The sequence below is a fragment of the Oncorhynchus clarkii genome, chromosome 28 (assembly GCF_045791955.1).
Source record: "Oncorhynchus clarkii lewisi isolate Uvic-CL-2024 chromosome 28, UVic_Ocla_1.0, whole genome shotgun sequence".
NCBI lineage: Eukaryota > Metazoa > Chordata > Actinopteri > Salmoniformes > Salmonidae > Oncorhynchus > Oncorhynchus clarkii.
In genome coordinates, this window is record NC_092174.1 from 33096365 (window position 1) to 33115711 (window position 19347).

Consider the following 19347-nt stretch of genomic DNA (forward strand, 5'->3'; position numbering starts at 1 on the left):
ACCCTTTACCCAGTACTTTGTTGAAGCACCTTTGGCAGCGATTACAGCCTCGGGTCTTCTTGGGTATGAAGTTACGAGCTTGGCACACCAGTATTTGGGGAGTTTCCCCCATTCTTCTCTGCAGATCCTATCAAGCTCTTTCAGGTTGGATGGGGAGCGTTGCTGCAAGCTATTTTCAGGTCTCTCCAGAGATGTTAGATCGCGTTCAAGTCCGGGCTCTGGCTGGGCCACTCAAGGACAGTCAGAGACTTGTCCCGATGCCACTCCTGCGTTATCTTGGCTGTTGTCTTAGGGTCAGTGTCCTGTTGGAATGTGAACGTTCTCCCCCAGTCTGAGGTCCTGAGCAGTCTGGAGCAGGTTGCCATTAGATCTCTCTGTACGGTGATTCATTCTTTAAAAGTTGCAGCGTACTGCGGCGCAGCTTGCATGGTGTTGCAGAATTCTATGGCACGTTATTTAAGTATGAACCACAGGTACCATTAATGCTAGTTAGTGCTAGTTTGACCACCAGTGGCCATCTTTGAGAAGCATTTGATAGCCTTCAGTAGTGGCTGTACTAGAGAATGCAGGCACGTGGGAGACGGGGTTCAATTCAACCACTTGGAGGAAGGAGTAGGATGTCCTTGTAAATAAGAATTTGTTCTTAACTAATTCCATGGGGCGGCAGGTAGACTAGTGGTTAGAGTGTTGGCCTTGTAACTGAAAGGTTACAAGATCGAATCTCCAAGCTGACAAGGTAAAATTTTGTCTTTCTGCCCCTGAACAAGGCAATTAACCTACTCTTCCTAGGCCGTCATTGAAAATAAGAATTTGTTCTTAACTGACTTGCCTAGTTAAATTAAGGTTAAAACAATTGTTATTTCGTTGTTGTGATGTCTTCACTATTATTCTACAATGTAGAAAATAGTAAAAATAAAGAAAAACTCTGGAATGAGTAGGTGTGTCCAAACTTTTGACTGGTACTTTCTTAATTAATTTCATTAATGTTATGGTGTTTCTATTCCAAGAAAAATGAAAAACCCTCTGCGTCTCCGTTAGGATGGAACGGAAAATATGGCTCTGTACAACGTGACGGTCGGGAGTACAGTATAGTGCTATTTAGCTAAAGTATCCCCGTGTCATGCAGGAACGTGGGAGACCTGGGTTCAATTCCCCAACGGGGAGGAAGGAGTTGGCTGTCCTTGTAAATAAGAATTTGTTCTTAACTGACTTGCCCAGTAAAATAAAGGTTACACTAAGAGCATAACATTTCTACAATTCTTGTCTAACCAATCTCATTGATTTATCAAGACCAGTCCCCATACTTGTCTCAGAGCAGTGCGAAATGGTGCTAAAATAGTTGTAGGCTATTGCTTCTAACTTCAATGTGCTTTTTAAATACATAAAACCTACACCCATTTTAACAGCACATTACTCAATACTGGTGAGACTCATGTCGCCTACGGTAGGCCTACAGTATATCAAAAAATATGACGTGACTCTCAGCCAATAATTACATATAGAGGATTGGAGGATATTTCTGTAATTCAGTGAAATGTATTCCCATAGTAATTCATTATGGATCCATAACTAAATAAACATCAGCATTTTGAAAGAGTATTTTTATAATTATTTTATAATGAAAGCATCAAGATGCCATTATTAGTTATATTGTTTTAGTTTGAATGTATAGACTGGCACTAAGAACAGAACAATGGGAACGTTTCCCTAGTCAGCGCCATTATTAATGCAATTCCCCTTAAAGTGTTGCCAGCGTGACTGGGTGGGGGTCCACCCCCCTCCTCCTTCCTGGTCCTCCCTTCCCCATGGGCTAGGTCGGTCTTCTGTGTGCGGCTCTGCGGCCCATCCCACGCCCCCTGTCCTCGTGCCTTGTACCTCACGCACTTTCAGTGGATAGAGCTGGAAAACTGCAAGGCAATTCCATTGTGTGCCACTCGGGAGCCATGACCAATATATATTGTCCTGCTAATAACAGGGTTAATAATATATGTGAGAATATCCAATGGGCTTTTATATAATTCTAAAAAGAATAATAGCTTTGTTTAAAAAATAACAATATTTTGGAGAGGATTTTGTTTTCAAATAATGTAAATTGAGCAAGAAAAAGGCCATTCTTGAACATAGGTGAGACATTGTTACTAATTTGTAAATATAGCCAGTTTGTTATTTAGAATGATTTATTTCTGTTTTTAGAGGGAGAGAAACCAAAAACCTGCAATCATCTCATGGGTCTCCCAGTCGAGGCCAGCACAGGTATTGAACCAGCATCTGTAGCAACACAGCTTGCACTGCTGTGCAGTGTCTTAGAACGTTGCGCCACTCAGGCGCTGTACAACGTGCCTGGTCGGGAGTGGGCTACAGTACTACAGTAAGAGCAAAATAATCCTAATAAAAACCTTAGTGTAACCACAGTTTTAGTAAGTAATACTGAAGTCGTGCACAATTATCAGTTTCTATTTAAGTTTGTCGCCCATTCATTGTCAATTAGATACACAGTAGGACCCAAAAGCATAATCAGTGATCTAACTCCTCCTTGCGCTGGTCTGGCGCAATGAAGTGGTGACGCAGGGTACCGTACTAAACCACAAATTCCCTCTAAATCCCACAGCATAATCGCAAAACTTTTAGTGGAGCAACCATAGTACTTAGCTATGAACATAGTACTTTGCTATGTTCATTTTTCCCTCGATCCTGATTAGTCTCCCAGTCCCTGCTGCTGAAAAACATCCCGACAGCATGCCACCACCATGCCTCACCGTAGGGATGGTGCCAGGTTTCCTCCAGATGTGACGCTTGGCATTCAGGCCAAAGAGTTCGATCTTAGTTTCAGCAGAGCAGAGAAGATTGTTTCTCATGGTCTGAGAGTCCTTTAGGTGCCTTTTGGCGAACTCCAAGCGGGCTGTTATGTGCCTTACTGTGAAGTGACTTCCGTCTGGCCACTCTACCATAAAGGCCTGATTGATGGAGCGCAGCAGAGATGGTTGTCCTTCTCGAAGGTTCTCCCTTCTCCACAGAGGAACTCTGAAACTCTATCAGAGTGACCATCGGGTTCTTGGTCACCTCCCTGACAAAGGCTCTTCTCCCCCAATTGCTCAGTTTGGCCGGGCAGTCAGCTCTAGGAAGAGTCTTGGTGGCATTGAAGAATCTTTGTGGTTCCAAACTTCTTTAGAATGATGTAGGCCACTGTGTTCTTGGGGACCTTCAATGCTTCAGAATGTTTTGGTACCCTTTCCCAGATCTGTGCCTCAACAAAGAAGAAACGCCCCGACCGTGACGCTTACGAGGGCTATAGTGCCACTAACAAAGATAACTACCTACAACTAAGGTGGAAAAACAGGCTGCCTAAGTATGTCTCCCAATCAGAGACAACGATAGACAGCTGTCCCTGATTGAGAACCATACCCGGCCAAAACATAGAAACAAAAAACATAGAAATAAAGAAACAAGAATGCCCACCCTAGTCACACCCTGGCCTAACCAAAATAGAGAATAAAAGCCTCTCTATGGCCAGGGCGTGACAAAAATAAACAAAATTATGGGGTCATTATGAGGAATTGTGTGTATACAACCTCTTTTAATCCATTTTAGAATAAGGCTGTAACGTAACAAAATGTGGAAAAGGTCAAAGGGTCTGAGTACTTTCCAATGCACTGTAGCTCCCCAGGAACACAGTTGGAGACCCCTGTACTAAACTGTCCTAATTCAACCCTAACCTGCATTCCCTTTATATATACCAGTGGTACTATTTCATTGTCATTAGGAGCTGTGGGTTTGTATTGTATGTGAAATAAATCTTCAATTGGAATTGATTTACATCAGCCCGGGTCTACTCTGGTGCCTTCCAATCCCCATGAACACTTATATTCAACTAAAGCTCTTGAACCATACAGGCCCCTGGGACCAGTCATAACTAGCACCAATCCACACACCAATGGGAATTGACATCTTCATGAGAATGAATGTAGTCAAAGTTATATCTCATTTCACTCCAGGTCAGGACCTGTCAATGTCCACTCTCTCGTGGCCAGCATTCCAGTAGGTCCGGTAGAATGATATTGCAATCTGGGTGATTTACATCTTACGAGCATAGATTTATCACTATTACATTTACCACCTCAAAACACTAACAGCGGCTATATTTCTCCCCCTTCACTCGGATAATTCATTATAGCAATCGTGTAGCCTTATTCATCCTGCTCCTTTGGTTTTCAGAGACTTACTGTGGATGTGTGGGTTAGGTCACGTTGACTAGACATGAGCGTTCTCAAGCTCTCCCTCTACTTAACCTTAGAGTAGTGTGTTGTATACGCTGCTGTGTGTAGATGGCTACTGTTTAAGTCCGTGTGGCCAGTCTGCTGAGTAAATGAATAGTAATGATCCTGTGTGAGTGCTGCAGGCTGTCAGACTGCACTGCGAGAAAAAGATATATGGGGAAAAAAGCCCCGCTCTGTAGGAAATGTCTCACTGTCTGCAGATCCTATTTTATAAACGCTTAGGCCAAATTGCTTCACGTTTTATATCCAGCTGTACAGACAGCCAGGCATGGGGCCCTCTCCGACAGAGAGAAGTCTGTAAGTAGCCTACTGACTATTAGGAAATGCTTCATTTGGGCACTTCAGGCAGGCCTTATAGGTACATGATGTACGCTAGATGAAAAATTGCCCAAATTGATGCAGAACGGGCAAGGACAAGATGCATGAACTGAGCTGAATGTCCAGCGGTACAGATGGCCAGCATTGTAAGTCATTAGTGCAAACATGCACTGGGGAGCAGGTATTTATGCCTGCAGATTGTATTGAGCTCTATGAGGGAACACAGCCAGACCACACACACGCCATATGATATTGCTGACACTTGGAGTCCTCCCAGAACACCAATTGTGTTTGTGTGCATACCGGTGTGTTTGTGTGCACGGGTGTGGGTATGTGTGTGTGCGTAATTTGTATCAGAGTGTATCAGCAATGTACATACATGGATAATGCTCTTGTACATCTTAATGCTCTTATGCATTTTTAATCTTCCATCTCTGGCCCAGTACAGGCTACAGGCTACAGGCTACAGGCTACAGGCTACAGGCTTAGCTGGAACACACTGAAGATCAATGGGAACATGATGTTTTGCTTCTCCTTATTATAGACATGATTATGGATAGAGAGAACTCAGATGGAGGAGCATGATGAATACTATATAGACTCCCAGTGCTTGTACACTGCAGTTCAAGGTCTTAGCCAACAGACACAGAGAGACATGGACACACGCACATGAACACACGCACACGGACACACATACACCCACACACGCACGCACACACTCACACGCACGCACGCACGCACGCATGCAGATTACGACGCTATAAATAACCCTGACCCTAAACATTGATTGTTGTACATTAAACATGGTTAATACCAAAGTTCCCTGGTGGAAGACAGTCTGTGCCCAGCACTGTACTGGATGTCTATGTTATCTACTGATGGAGCCAGCATCTCAGCCTGGTGATAATTATGAATGTAACTTCTGTTGTCATCACATGTTCTGTAATGGGGCTTTCAGATTCTAACAGAGACCGTGTGAAATGGAATACTGATAGAATACAGAGTAGAGAGGAGAGGAGCGGGAGTAGACGCGCGACTCCAGCCACAGGGGGACGCCGGCAAGGGGGATGGCCCCGAGGGTGAGGAGGGGCCGGTCTGCGAAGGTGGAAATCACGGATGATGTTGGGATCCAGAATGGTCTGCGAAGGTGGAAATGGGCTGCGAAGGTGGAAATCCCAGATGATGTTGGGATCCGGTGGAGGCCATTCTGGATCCCAACATCATCTGGGATTTCCACCTTCGCAGCCCATTTCCACCTGGACCGTAACCCTCCCAGTCCACTACGTATTGGAGCCGCCCCCCACGATATCGGGAGTCCAGTAGGGATCTGACGGTATAGGCGGGCCATCCAGGGGATGAGGAGGGGTGTCGTGGGGGACAGCCTCAGCCAGGGGACCAGGAACCACCGGCCTGAGAAGGGAGACATGAAAGGAAGGTGGGATACGGTAGTCACTGGGGAGCTGTAATCTATATGTCACCTCGTTGACCCTCCGGAGAACCTTGAATGGCCCCACAAACCCGGGGCTCAGCTTCTTGCAGGGCAGGTGGAGTGGGAAGTTTCTGGTGGAGAGCCAGACGCGATCACCAGGATGGAACACGGGAGCCTCCCTGTGGTGGCGATCAGCCTGCTCCTTCTGTTGGTGGATGGCATGCTGGAGTCTTACATGGGCATCGCTCCACACTTCTTATGTGTGCCTGAAACACTCATCCACTGCAGGAGCTTCGGTCTGGCCCGGAGTCCAGGTCCGGCTGATGACCCAGAACACACTGGAAGGGAGTCAGCCCGGTGGAGGAGTGACATAACAAATTCTGGGCATACTCCGCCCAGGGAAGGATTTGGGCCCACTCTCCCTGCCGGTCCTGGCAGTGGCTCCTCAGGAACCTCCCCAGCTCCTGGTTCATCCTCTCAATCAATCAAATGTATTTATTAAGCCCTTTTTACATCAGCCGATGTCACAAAATGCTATTCAGAAACCTAGCCTAAAACCCCAAACAGCAAGCAATGCAGATGTAGAAGCTCGGTGGCTAGGAAAAACTCCCTAGAAAGGCGGGAACCTAGGTAGAAACCTAGAGAGGAACCAGACTCTGAGGGGTGGCCAGTCCTCTTCTGGCTGTGCCGGGTGGAGATTATAACAGTACATGGTTAAGATGTTTAAACGTTCAAAGATGACCGGCAGGGTCAAATAATAATAATCACAGTGGTTGTAGAGGTTGCAACAGGTCAGCACCTCAGGAGTAAATGTCAATTGGCTTTTCATAGCCGATCATTCAGAGTTAGAGACAGCAGGTACAGTAGAGAGAGAGAGTCGAAAACAGCAGGTCCGGGACAAGGTAACACGTCCAGTGAACAGGTCAGGGTTCCATAGCCGCAGGCAGAACAGTTGAAACTGGAGCAGCAGCAGGTGGACTGGGGACAGCAGGTGGACTGGGGACAACAAGGAGTCATCAGCCCAGGTAGTCCTGAGGCATGGTCCTGTGGCTCAGGTCCTCTGGGAGAAGAGAGAAAAGAGAGAGAGAGAGTTAGAGGGAGCATACTTAAATTCACACAGGACAGAAATACTCCAGATATAACAGACTGATCCTAGCCCCCAGACACATAAACTATTGCAGCATAAATTCTGGAGGCTGAGACAGGAGGGGTCGGGAGACACTGTTGCCCTGTCCGACGATACCCCTGGGCAGGGCCAACTAGGTAGGATATAACCCCACCCACTTTGCCAAAGCACAGCCCCAACACCATTAGAGGGATATCTTCAAACCACCAACTAACTACCCTGAGAGAAGGCTGAGTATAGCCCACAAAGATCTCCCCCACAGCATGAACCCGAGGGGGGCGCCAACCCGGACAAACCCAAATCAAGTGACGCACCCCTCCTAGGGACGGCATGGAAGAGCACCAGTAAGCCAGTGACTCAGACCCCGTAATAGGGTTAGAGGCCCAGTGGAGAGAGGGGAACCGGCCAGGGAGAGACAGCAAGGGCGGTTTGTCCCTCCAGTGCCTTTCCGTTCACCTTCACACCCCTGGGCCAGACTACACTCAATCATAGGACCTACTGAAGAGATGAGTCTTCAATAAAGACTTAAAGGTCGAGACCGAGTCTGCGTCTCTCAAATGGATAGGCTGACCATTCCATAAAAATGGAGCTCTCTAGGAGAAAGCCCTGCCTCCAGCTGTTTGCTTAGAAATTCTAGGGACAATAAGGAGGCCTGCGTCTTGTGACCATGGCGTATGTGTAGGTATGTACAGCAGGATCAAATCAGAAAGATGGGTAGGAGAAAACCCATGTAATGCTTTGTAGGTTAGTAGTAAAACCTTGAAATCAGCCCTAGTCTTGACAGGAAGCCAGTATAGAGAGGCTAACACTGGAGTAATATGATGAAATGTTTTGGTTCTAGTCAAGATTCTAGCAGACGTGTTTAGCACTAACTGGTGTTTATTTAATGTTTTATCCGGGTAGCCGGAAAGTAGAGCATTGGAGTAGTCTAATCTAGAAGTGACTAAAGCATGGATACATTTTTCTGCATAATTTTTGGACAGAAAGTTTCAGATTTTTGAAATGTTATGTAGATGGAAAAAAGCTGTCCTTGAAACTGTCTTGATATGTTCGTCAAAAGAGAGTTCAGGGTCCAGAGTAACGCCGAGGTCCTTCACAGTTTTATTTGAGACAACTGTACAATCATTGAGATTAACTGTCATATTCAACAGAAGATCTCTTTGTTTCTTGGGACCTAGAACTAGCATCTCTATTTTGTCCGAGTTTAAAAGTAAAACATTTCCCGCTATCCACTTCCTTATGTCTGAAACACAGGCTTCCAGGGACGGCAATTTTGGAGCTTCACCATGTTTCATCGGAATGTACAGCTGTATATCATCCGCATAGCAGTACAAGTTAACATTATGTTTCTGAATGACATCACCAAGAGGTAAAATATATAGTGAAAACACTAGTGGTCCTAAAATGGAACCTTTAGGAACACCGAAATGTACAGTTGATTTGTCAGAGGACCATCCACAGAGACAAACTGATACAGTATCTATCCCACAGATAAGATCTAAACCAGAACTTGTCCGTATAGAAAAATGTTTCCAATCTCTCCAAAAGAATGTGGTGATCGATGGTATCAAAAGCAGCACTAGGAGCACGAGGACAGGATGCAGAGCCTTGGTCTGACTCCATTAAAAGGTAATTTACCACCTTCACGAGGGCAGTCTCAGTGCTATGATGGGGTCTAAAACCAGACTGAAGCGTTCTGTATACATTGTTTGTCTTCAGGAAGGCAGTGAGTTGCTGCACAACAGCTTTTTCTCAAATTTTTGAGAGTAATGGGAGATTTGATATAGGCCAATAGTTTTTTATATTTTCTGGGTTAAGGTTTGGCTTTTTCAAGTAAGGCTTTATTACTGCCACTTTTACTGAGTTTGGTACACATCCGGTGGATAGGGAGGCGTTTATTATGTTCAACATAGGAGGGCGGAGCTCAGGAAGCAGCTCTTTCAGTAGTTTGTTTGGAATAGGGTCCAGTATGCAGCTTGAAGTTTTAGAGGCCGGGACTATTTTCATCTATGTGTCAAGAGATATAGTATTAAGAAACTAGGTCCTTGCAGTGTTGTGCAGAATCAGGATAACTAAGATTTGGAGAAATACACCGATGTAATTTGCTTTCAAATAATCATTATCTTTTTTTCAAAAAAGTTCATGAATTTATATCCTCTCTTGGGGAATGCTGCTTTTTAGTTAGCTTTGCGATAGTATCAAAAATAAATGTTGGATTGTTCTCATTCTTCTCAATTAAGTTGGAAAAATAGGATGATCGAGCAGCAGTGAGGGCTCTTTGATACTGCACGGTGTTGTCTTTCCAAGCTAATTGGAAGACTTCCAGTTTGGTGTAGCGCCACTTCCGTTCCAATTTTCTGGAAGCTTGCTTCATTGCTCAGGTATTTTCTGTGTACCAGGGAGCTAGTTTCTTATGAGAAGTGTTTTTTGTTTTTAGGGGTGTGACTGCATCTAGGGTATTACGCAAGGTTACATTTATTTCCTCAGTTAGGTGGTTAACTGATTTTTGCACTCTGACATCCTTGGGTAGGTGGAGGGAGTCTGGAGGGGTATTTAGGAATCTTTGAGTTGTCAGAGAATTTATAGCGCAGCTTTTGATGGTCCTTGGTTGGATTCTGAGCAGATTATTTGTTGCGATTGCAAACGTAATAAAACGGTGGTCCGATAGTCCAGGATTAGGAGAAACAACATTAAGATCCACAATATTTATTCCATGGGACAAAACTAGGTCCAGAGTATGACTGGCAGTGAGTAAATCCGGAAACATTATTATCTGCCATGACTACAAGGTCCGATAGGAATTTAGGGAACTCAGCGAGGAAAGCTGTATACGGCCTAGGAGGTCTGTAAACAGTAGCTATAAAAAGTGATTGAGTAGGCTGCATAGAGTTCATGACTAGAAGCTCAAAAGACGAAAATGCAGTCCTTTTTTTATTGAAATTTGCTATCGTAGATGTTAGCAACACCTCCGCCTCATTTAACACAGTAAATTCAGTTTAGACGCCTGTCTATTTTCGTATATAAAATGAGACCCCTCCAGCTAGGATGGAGTCCGTCACTCCTCAGCAGGCCAGGCTTGGTCCTGTTTGTGGGTGAGTCCCAGAAAGAGGGCCAATTATCTACAAATTCTATCTTTTGGTAGGGGCAGAAAACAGTTTTCAACCAGAGATTGAGTTGTGAGACTCTGCTGTAGAGCTCATCACTCCCCCGAACTGGGAGTGGTTAGAGACAATTACTCGATGCCGACACATCTTTCTAGCTGATTTACACGCTGAAGCTATGTTGTGCTTGGTGACATCTGACTGTTTCATCCAACATCATTGGTGCCGACGTGGATAACAATATCCCTATACTCTCTACACTCGCCAATTTCAGCCTTAGCCAGCACCATCTTCAGATTAGCCTTAACGTCGGTAGCCCTGCCCCCTGGTAAACAACGTATGACCGCTGGATGATTAGTTTTAAGTCTAATACTGCGGGTAATGGAGTCGCCAATGACTAGGGTTTTCAATTTGTCAGAGCTAATGGTGGGAAACTTCGGCGTCTCAGACCCTGTAACGGGTGTAAGAGAGACCAGAGAAGGCTCAGCCTCTGACTCCGACCCGCTGCTTAATGGGTAAAACCGGTTTAAAGTTTCTGTCGGCTGAATGAGCGACACCGGTTGAGAATTCCTACAATATTTCCTTCCAGAAGCCATGAGAAAACTGTCCTGCTGCGGAGATTGTGCAAAGGGGATTTATACTACTAAACTCAGCAAAAAAAGAAACGTCCTCTCACTGTCAGCTGCGTTTATTTTCAGCAAACTTAACATGTGTAAATATTTGTATGAACATAACAAGATTCAACAACTGAGACATAAACTTAACAAGTTCCACAGACATGTGACTAACAGAAATTTAATAATGTGTCCCTGAACAAAGGGGGGTCAAAATCAAAAGTAACAGTCATTATCTGGTGTGGCCACCAGCTGCATTAAGTCCTCATGGACTGCATCAGATTTGACAGTTCTTGCTGTGAGATGTTACCCCACTCTTCCACCAAGGCACTTGCAAGTTCCCGGACATTTCTGTGGGAAATGGCCCTAGCCCTAGCCCTCACCCTCCAATCCAACAGGTCCCAGACCTGCTCAATGGGATTGAGATCCGGGCTCTTTGCTGGCCATGGCAGAATACTGACATTCCTGTCTTGCAGGAAGTCATGCACAGAATGAGCAGTATGGCTGGTGGCATTGTCATGCTGGAGGATCATGTCAGGATGAGCCTGCAGGAAGGGTACCAGATGAGGGAGGAGGATGTCTTCCCTGTAACGCACAGTGTTGAGATTGCCTGCAATGACAACAAGCTCAGTCTGATGATGTTGTGACACACCGCCCCCAGACCATGACAGACCCTCCACCTCCAAATCAATCCTGCTCCAGAGTACAGGCCTCGACGTAACGCTCATTCCTTCGACGATAAATGCGAATCTGACCATCACCCCTGGTGAGACAAAACTGCGACTCGTCAGTGAAGAGCACTTTTTACAAGTCCTTTCTGGTCCAGCGACGGTGGGTTTGTGCCCATAGGTGATGTTGCTGCCGGTGATGTCTGGTGAGGACCTGCCTTACAACAAGCCTACAAGCCCTCAGTCTAGACTCTCTCAGCCTATTTTGGACAGTCTGGGCACTGATGGAGGGATTGTGCGTTCCTGGTGTAACTCTGGCAGTTGTTGCTGACATCCGGTACCTGTCCCGCAGGTGTGATGTTCGGATGTACCGATCCTGTGCAGGTGTTGTTACACGTGGTCTGCCACTGCGAGGACGATCAGCTGTCTGTCTTGTCTCCCTGTAGCGCTGTCTTAGTACGGACATTGCAATTTATTGCCCTGGTCACATCTGCAGTCCTCATGCCTCCTTGCAGCATGCCTAAGGCACGTTCACGCAGATGAGCAGGGACCCTGGGCATATTTATTTTGGTGTTTTTCAGAGTCAGTAGAAAGGCCTCTTTATAGTGTCTTGAGTTTTCATAACTGTGACCTTAATTGCCTACCGTCTGTAAGCTGTTAGTGTCCGGCCGTTCCACAGGTGCATGTTCATTAATTGCTTATGGTTCATTGAACAAGCATGGGAAACAGTGTTTAAACCCTTAACAATGAAGATCTGTAAAGCTATTTGGATTTTTACGAATTATCATTGAAAGACAGGGTCCTGAAAAAAGGGACGTTTCTTTTTTTGCTGAGTTTATTATGTCATTCCTCCTTCCAAAACATGATTTCACTGCCAATTTCACAGAATAATTTATAGAAATTGAGCAGAGGGTAATGCTCCTAGTCTTACTACCACTTTATTTTAAATAAATTGGCAGCGAAACAATGTTGTGGGAAGGGAGCAGGATTGGGAATAGACTTGATACCTGAGTCACCGTGTAACACTGTGTCTTTAAGGTTGTCACTGATACTGGGGACCTTTAAGGTTGTCAAGAATACTGCACTTATAGTACACCCTGTATTAGTTATTTTGGGAGTTTTAGCTTGGAGTTATTCTACCTTCATCCTGGATGTTTTGGTTTGGCCTAATTGGCCTGCACAGTCAGCTGGCCAAGATCACCAGAAGAGAAGGTTCCTCACTTAACCAAGGGTCATTAATGACCAATCCTTAATGACGTGGCTTAACGGGGGGATTTAACGAGGCCCTTAATGAAACTCCTGCCACCATTACCACAGTGCTGTCTGATATGATGAAAGGCCAGCCAATCTCTGGGCCGGGAGGTCCTTGTCTGAGGAGAAGTGTCCTCTCAAGACGTGTGTTGTAACCTGGCCATCACTGATCAGCACACAGCACACAGTATATCGTACAACACATAACATCCTGTAACCTGGCCGCCGCTGATCAACACCAATGAATGTGATCAACACAAAACCAAGAGGTAAAGTGTATCCTACTACAACACTGGGAACCTTCATATCTTTGACCATTAGCACATTTTATATGACCTCACTTTTAACACACACATTTCACCAATAACATCATTAGATGTAACTGCAGTACTTTATATACAACCAATGGCTAGTGTCGGTAAACGTCTGCCAAAAAAGCGTAATGAAATTGTTGCCAGCAGCACAGTTTTAGTTACCACCGCTCTGGATAACATGAAAACAGCCTAACCAGTTCTGCTAGTGCAGTAAAATGGTCAGAGTGAGGTGTTCTCTTAATTGTGTCTGGAAGTAGCTAGCAAGCTAGCCAACGTTAGCCAGTTAGCTTGGGTGCTTGACTGCCGTTGTGAGGTCAGAACGCTTGGATCAACCCTTCTCCTCGGCCAGAGCGTCCAGTGTGCGCTCTGAACACTAGGAATGTCCAGAGTGCACTCTGAGCGCACTCTGGCACTCCAGATTGAATTGACGAACACACCCATAATGAATTCACATTTACCACAAGTAATGTAATACGGTTTCCCTTAACTATACCAACAGCCTATAACAGTCGGATACATCATCAAATCCACTGACCACAATAAATGACCAACTTTACCACAGTACTGCCACCTCCCCTCTCTCTCCAGCCAGTCAGAGTGATGGGACTCAGACCTCAGCAGTGGCAGTCTGCTCTGCTACAGTGCTGAACCTGAGGAGCCTGCTACTGTGTATGCAAGCATTGGCTCCCAGATCCCTAAATCACTTAAATTGCTTATATTATCATGAGGTAATATGCTTATACTCATATAATCTATTTCACATAAATCATAAACCACAAAAAAAGCAGTCTGTGTCAACCTCTAAATCACTTAAATAACTTATAGCCATATACTCAATTTCACATTTGTGCCGCGCTATAAATCATAAAAACACGAAGTAAGAAAATACATTTTGCATCTGAGCATTAAGCTAATGAATATGTTTTCCTTAGCACATATTCTGGAGGGCCTGGAATAGAAGGGGAAAACATGGTTATGGGAAAGGATACTTTGAAATTGATGTTTACTGAAGTAAAAGAGCAATAGCCTGCAGTGGCATTAGGGACTAAAGGCATCGTTCCACCACACAGGGACTACTGTGCTGTGACTGAGCTTCAATCCCATCACACCAGGGAGAAGTATCAAAGGCTTTGGAGACGGCTTGAGGGAGGATATCCCTTGATCTCTAACTACCCTGTGGAGAATGGTCTCCTCGTGCTCTGTTTGGTGGACTACCACTGTACACATCATGACTTCAAAGAGCCAGGGTCACATGATCAATGTATACCATGGCTTCACAGAACGAGTGTCTAAAGGTCTAGGGCTGTTTCCATACCCTTCATACCAACCCACTGCTTTCATGTCCGGGGGGGGGGGGGGGGGGTCAACAAGGGCATAGGGGAGGAGGAGAGAAGGGCATAGTATTGATTTGGAATGGGGCCAAAAACAATTTCACTTCAGAACCAACTTTATAAACTAGCCTTGTGGCTAAATACAGTATGTGCTCAGAGCCATGTTTTAGACAGCCTCTCAGTGTGTCTTTCTTAGCCCAACAGCAGCATACCTCCCTGCATCCCACTGCTGGCTTGCTTCTGAAGCTAAGCAAGGTTGGTCCCTGGATGGGAGGCCAGATGCTGCTGGAAGCGATGTTGGAGGGCCAGTAGGAGGCACTCTTTCCTCTGGTCTAACAAAATATCCCAATGCCCCAGGTCAGTGATTGGGGACATTGCCCTGTGTAGGGTGCTGTCTTTCAGATGAGATGTTAAACGGGTGTCCTGACTCTCTGTGGTCACTAAAGATCCCATGGCACTTATTGTAAGAGTAGGGGTGTTAACCCCAGTGTCCTAACTAAATTCACAATCTGGTCCTCATATGGTCACCTAATCATACCTAGCGTATAATTGGCTCATTCATCTCCCCTGTAACTATTTCCCAGGTTGTTGCTGTAAATGAGAATGTGTTCTCACTCAACTTACCTGGCAAAATAAGGGTTAAATTAAACTTCATGCCAGGAAGGAAACACTGTGTTCCTGCTCCAGTGTGTTGTGTAACCTGGCTGGCAAGAGCACTCATCTTAAAGACAGTTGTCTAATGACAGAGGGTTGTGTGGGTCTTCACCCAGGCTCACCCTCCAGTTGGAAAGGGCTGGGACTGGGAGCCATGTCTGTGACCAGAGCCTCCCCCTCCACTCCCCAGCACCTGCAGCCTGAGGAAACAGCTGAGAGCAGGCCAGGGCTCTTGAGCCGTGACAGGGGCTTAGACAGAAGGGGCCTAATCTACTCAGTGACATAATTACAGTCAACACGATGAGAGAGTCTGATCATCATCAGATGCTTATTTGAAGTATTTGAGAACCAAACTTTTACCTATGGTCTAATAATATCATATTGTAGTTTTGGGTTCAGTAAAAATACCAAGCAGACTCTGTAACCAAGTTACACTTGGCTTCTGTGATTGTTTGGTCCAAATAAAGATCTGGTTTCTTTCACCTTGGTCCAGGTAAAGATCTGGTTTCTTTTTGTTTGGTCCAGGTAAAGATCTGGTTTCTTTTTGTTTGGTCTAGGTAAAGATCTGATTTCTTTCTATTTGGTCCAGGTAAAGATCTGTTTTTTTTTTGTTTGGTCTAGGTAAAGATCTGATTTCTTTCTATTTGGTCCAGGTAAAGATCTGGTTTCTATTTGGTCCAGGTAAAGATCTGGTTTCTATCTATTGTTTCTCTCTGAGTGTAAACAGAACAGCAGGTATGGGTCAGTCATGTACTTAGTATCGATCCAACGGCCAGATGGATTCAAGGGCCTGTGTTTGGGCTCTATTGGTGCCCTTCTATAATGCAGTTGTCACGCCCTGACCTTAGAGAGCCTTTTTATTCTCTATTTGGTTAGGTCAGGGTGTGACTAGGGTGGGCAATCTATTTTTTTTATTTCTTTGTTGGCAGGGTATGGTTCCCAATCAGAGGCAGCTAGCTGTCTATCGTTGTCTCTGATTGGGGATCATACTTAGGCAGCCTTTTTCCACCTGTAGTTTGTGGGATCTTGTTTTGGTACTGTGCTCTTTAGCCCTACTAGACGTTACGTTTTGTATTTGTTGTTTTTTCGGTGTTAATTTAATAAATGAAAATGTACGCCTACCGCGCTGCACCTTGGTCCGATCCTTCCATCGACAAGCGTAACAGCAGTTGTGTTGTGGAAAGTCCTGTTGTGATCTAATTCAGACATGTTTCAGTAGGTTTAGACCCACTTGTCCCCCGCCTGACAACCTCCTCCCGACCCCGCAAATATATTATACATCAGTATTATTGCCAGGCCTTATCACCACAAGGCTCTTTAATATACAGTGCCTTGCGAAAGTATTCGGCCCCCTTAAACTTTGCGACCTTTTGACACATTTCAGGCTTCAAACATAAAGATATAAAACTGTATTTTTTTGTGAAGAATCAACAACAAGTGGGACACAATCATGAAGTGGAACGACATTTATTGGATATTTCAAACTTTTTTAACAAATCAAAAACTGAAAAATTGGGCGTGCAAAATTATTCAGCCCCTTTACTTTCAGTGCAGCAAACTCTCTCCAGAAGTTCAGTGAGGATCTCTGAATGATCCAATGTTGACCTAAATGACTAATGATGATAAATACAATCAAGTCTCCGTATAAATGCACCTGCACTGTGATAGTCTCAGAGGTCCGTTAAAAGCGCAGAGAGCATCATGAAGATACTGTTGTGAAGAAGTTTAAAGACGGATTTGGATACAAAAAGATTTCCCAAGCTTTAAACATCCCAAGGAGCACTGTGCAAGTGATAATATTGAAATGGAAGGAGTATCAGACCACTGCAAATCTACCAAGACCTGGCCGTCCCTCTAAACTTTCAGCTCATACAAGGAGAAGACTGATCAGAGATGCAGCCAAGAGGCCCATGATCACTCTGGATGAACTGCAGAGATCTACAGCTGAGGTGGGAGACTCTGTCCACAGGACAACAATCAGTCGTATATTGCACAAATCTGGCCTTTATGGAAGAGTGGCAAGAAGAAAGCCATTTCTTAAAGATATCCATAAAAAGTGTTGTTTAAAGTTTGCCACAAGCCACCTGGGAGACACACCAAACATGTGGAAGAAGGTGCTCTGGTCAGATGAAACCAAAATTGAACTTTTTGGCAACAATGCAAAACGTTATGTTTGGCGTAAAAGCAACACAGCTCATCACCCTGAACACATCATCCCCACTGTCAAACATGGTGGTGGCAGCATCATGGTTTGGGCCTGCTTTTCTTCAGCAGTGACAGGGAAGATGGTTAAAATTGATGGGAAGATGGATGGAGCCAAATACAGGACCATTCTGGAAGAAAACCTGATGGAGTCTGCAAAAGACCTGAGACTGGGACGGAGATTTGTCTTCCAACAAGACAATGATCCAAAACATAAAGCAAAATCTACAATGGAATGGTTCAAAAATAAACATATCCAGGTGTTAGAATGGCCAAGTCAAAGTCCAGACCTGAATCCAATCGAGAATCTGTGGAAAGAACTGAAAACTGCTGTTCACAAATGCTCTCCATCCAACCTCACTGAGCTCGAGCTATTTTGCAAGGAGGAATGGGAAAAAAATGTCAGTCTCTCGATGTGCAAAACTGATAGAGACATACCCCAAGCGACTTACAGCTGTAATCGCAGCAAAAGGTGGCGCTACAAAGTATTAACTTAAGGGGGCCGAATACTTTCGCAAGGCACTGTATACCAGTACTATTCCATTCCTCCATGATACATTATTCACAACAAAACTGCTGCTTTTAGCCCGAGAGTATGCAAATCCTGCTTTTAGCCCGAGAGTATGCAAATCCTGCTTTTGATGATTGTATTCAGCTGATGTTTAATAGGGGACCGTGTGTTGCTTAGTGGAGCTTGTTGTTTTTTTATTCCTAATTCCCACTCTGATGATGTCTACTTCACATCATATGTTTAGCAGCAGGGCAGGTGGCAACGTGGGAAAAGGCCACCGGAGGCCTACTGTAATTCACGTCTGTACATTTAAAGGGTAAATCGATCACATGCCACCGTGTGTCACTGCCAAGAGGACTGCTCCTTGCCAATGGGATTTTAGAGCGAGAGAGTGGAGAGAAATAAAAAAGTGGATCCCGAAGCAGTGTTTGAATGTTTCCCTGTTAATTTTGCATGAATTTGTTTGTGTGCGTTTGAGCATTTGTGTATTTTTTCTGTGTGTATTTCATGTGTGTGTGTGTACGTGTGTGTCTGTATGTGTGTGTCTGCGTATGCATTTCGCTACACTTGCAATAACATCTGCTAAACACATGTTTGTGACCAATAACACTTGATTTGATTTGATGCGCGTGTGCATATGTGTGTTTGTGTTTACCTGTGTGCGTGTGCATGTGTGTGTTCCTGTAGAGAGGGGCACAGCGCCGTACCCTCACCCCTCTCCCTTCCATCCCTGACTCACTTTGTCCTCCTTCAGGGCCACTGGGGGAAGTGGAGCGGACGGCCATGCAATCTCAGCTTAGAGGCCAGTGAATAAATATTAGCTCAAGGTCACGAGCTGGACTCACACTGGGCTATGCATAATCATGAGTTCACCCCAGCTAGGACAGTCACTTCATATAATCAGGACTTTACCCATGTGGAGTGTTTCACTTGATAAACTCATTGGGTTTAACCTCTATATCTTTTAGCTCCATAATAGCACAATTAACCCCTGTGTGGGTTCAACTGGATAATAGCACAATTCACCTGGGTAATAAACCAGATCCTACTGTAGGGATATTGTATACATCTGTTTTACATAATAATATTCAATTATAATATATGCCATTTATTAGATGGTTTTATCCAAAGTGACGTAAGGTCGTCTCATACTATCCAGTTGAAACGTGGCCCGCCATTTCACGTATATATTATGACGACATTTGGTGCCATTTTGTTCGTTTGGTAGGCAAAGTCAAAGTTTGGAAGCAAGGTCCAGCTAAATAACTAGCTAGCTATTATTATGCAAGTGTGTGAGCACAGTTGTGAGCTTAAGCCTAGCCGAGTTCTGCTAGAAGCAAACAGAACCTAGTCTGCAAGTTGCCTTTACAGTCATTTGTGCATTACATGTGGGTGGCCCTAGTAGGAGAATTTTACATGTGGGTGGCCCCAGTAGTAGCAATTTGCATGTGAGTGGCCCCAGCAGGAACAATTTACATGTGGGTGGCCCCAGTAGGAACAATTTAAATGTGGGTGGCCCGGGTGTAATGGTACAAAATTCTGGTCATAGATTAA

At 44.8% G+C, this 19347-nt stretch overlaps 1 protein-coding gene across 1 annotated transcript in view; it reads left to right on the forward strand.

The window, feature by feature from the left end:
• Window positions 1-19347, forward strand: part of LOC139386759 (uncharacterized) — a 112697-nt gene that overhangs the window by 1890 nt on the left and 91460 nt on the right. The gene's annotated exons all lie outside the window — the stretch shown is intronic.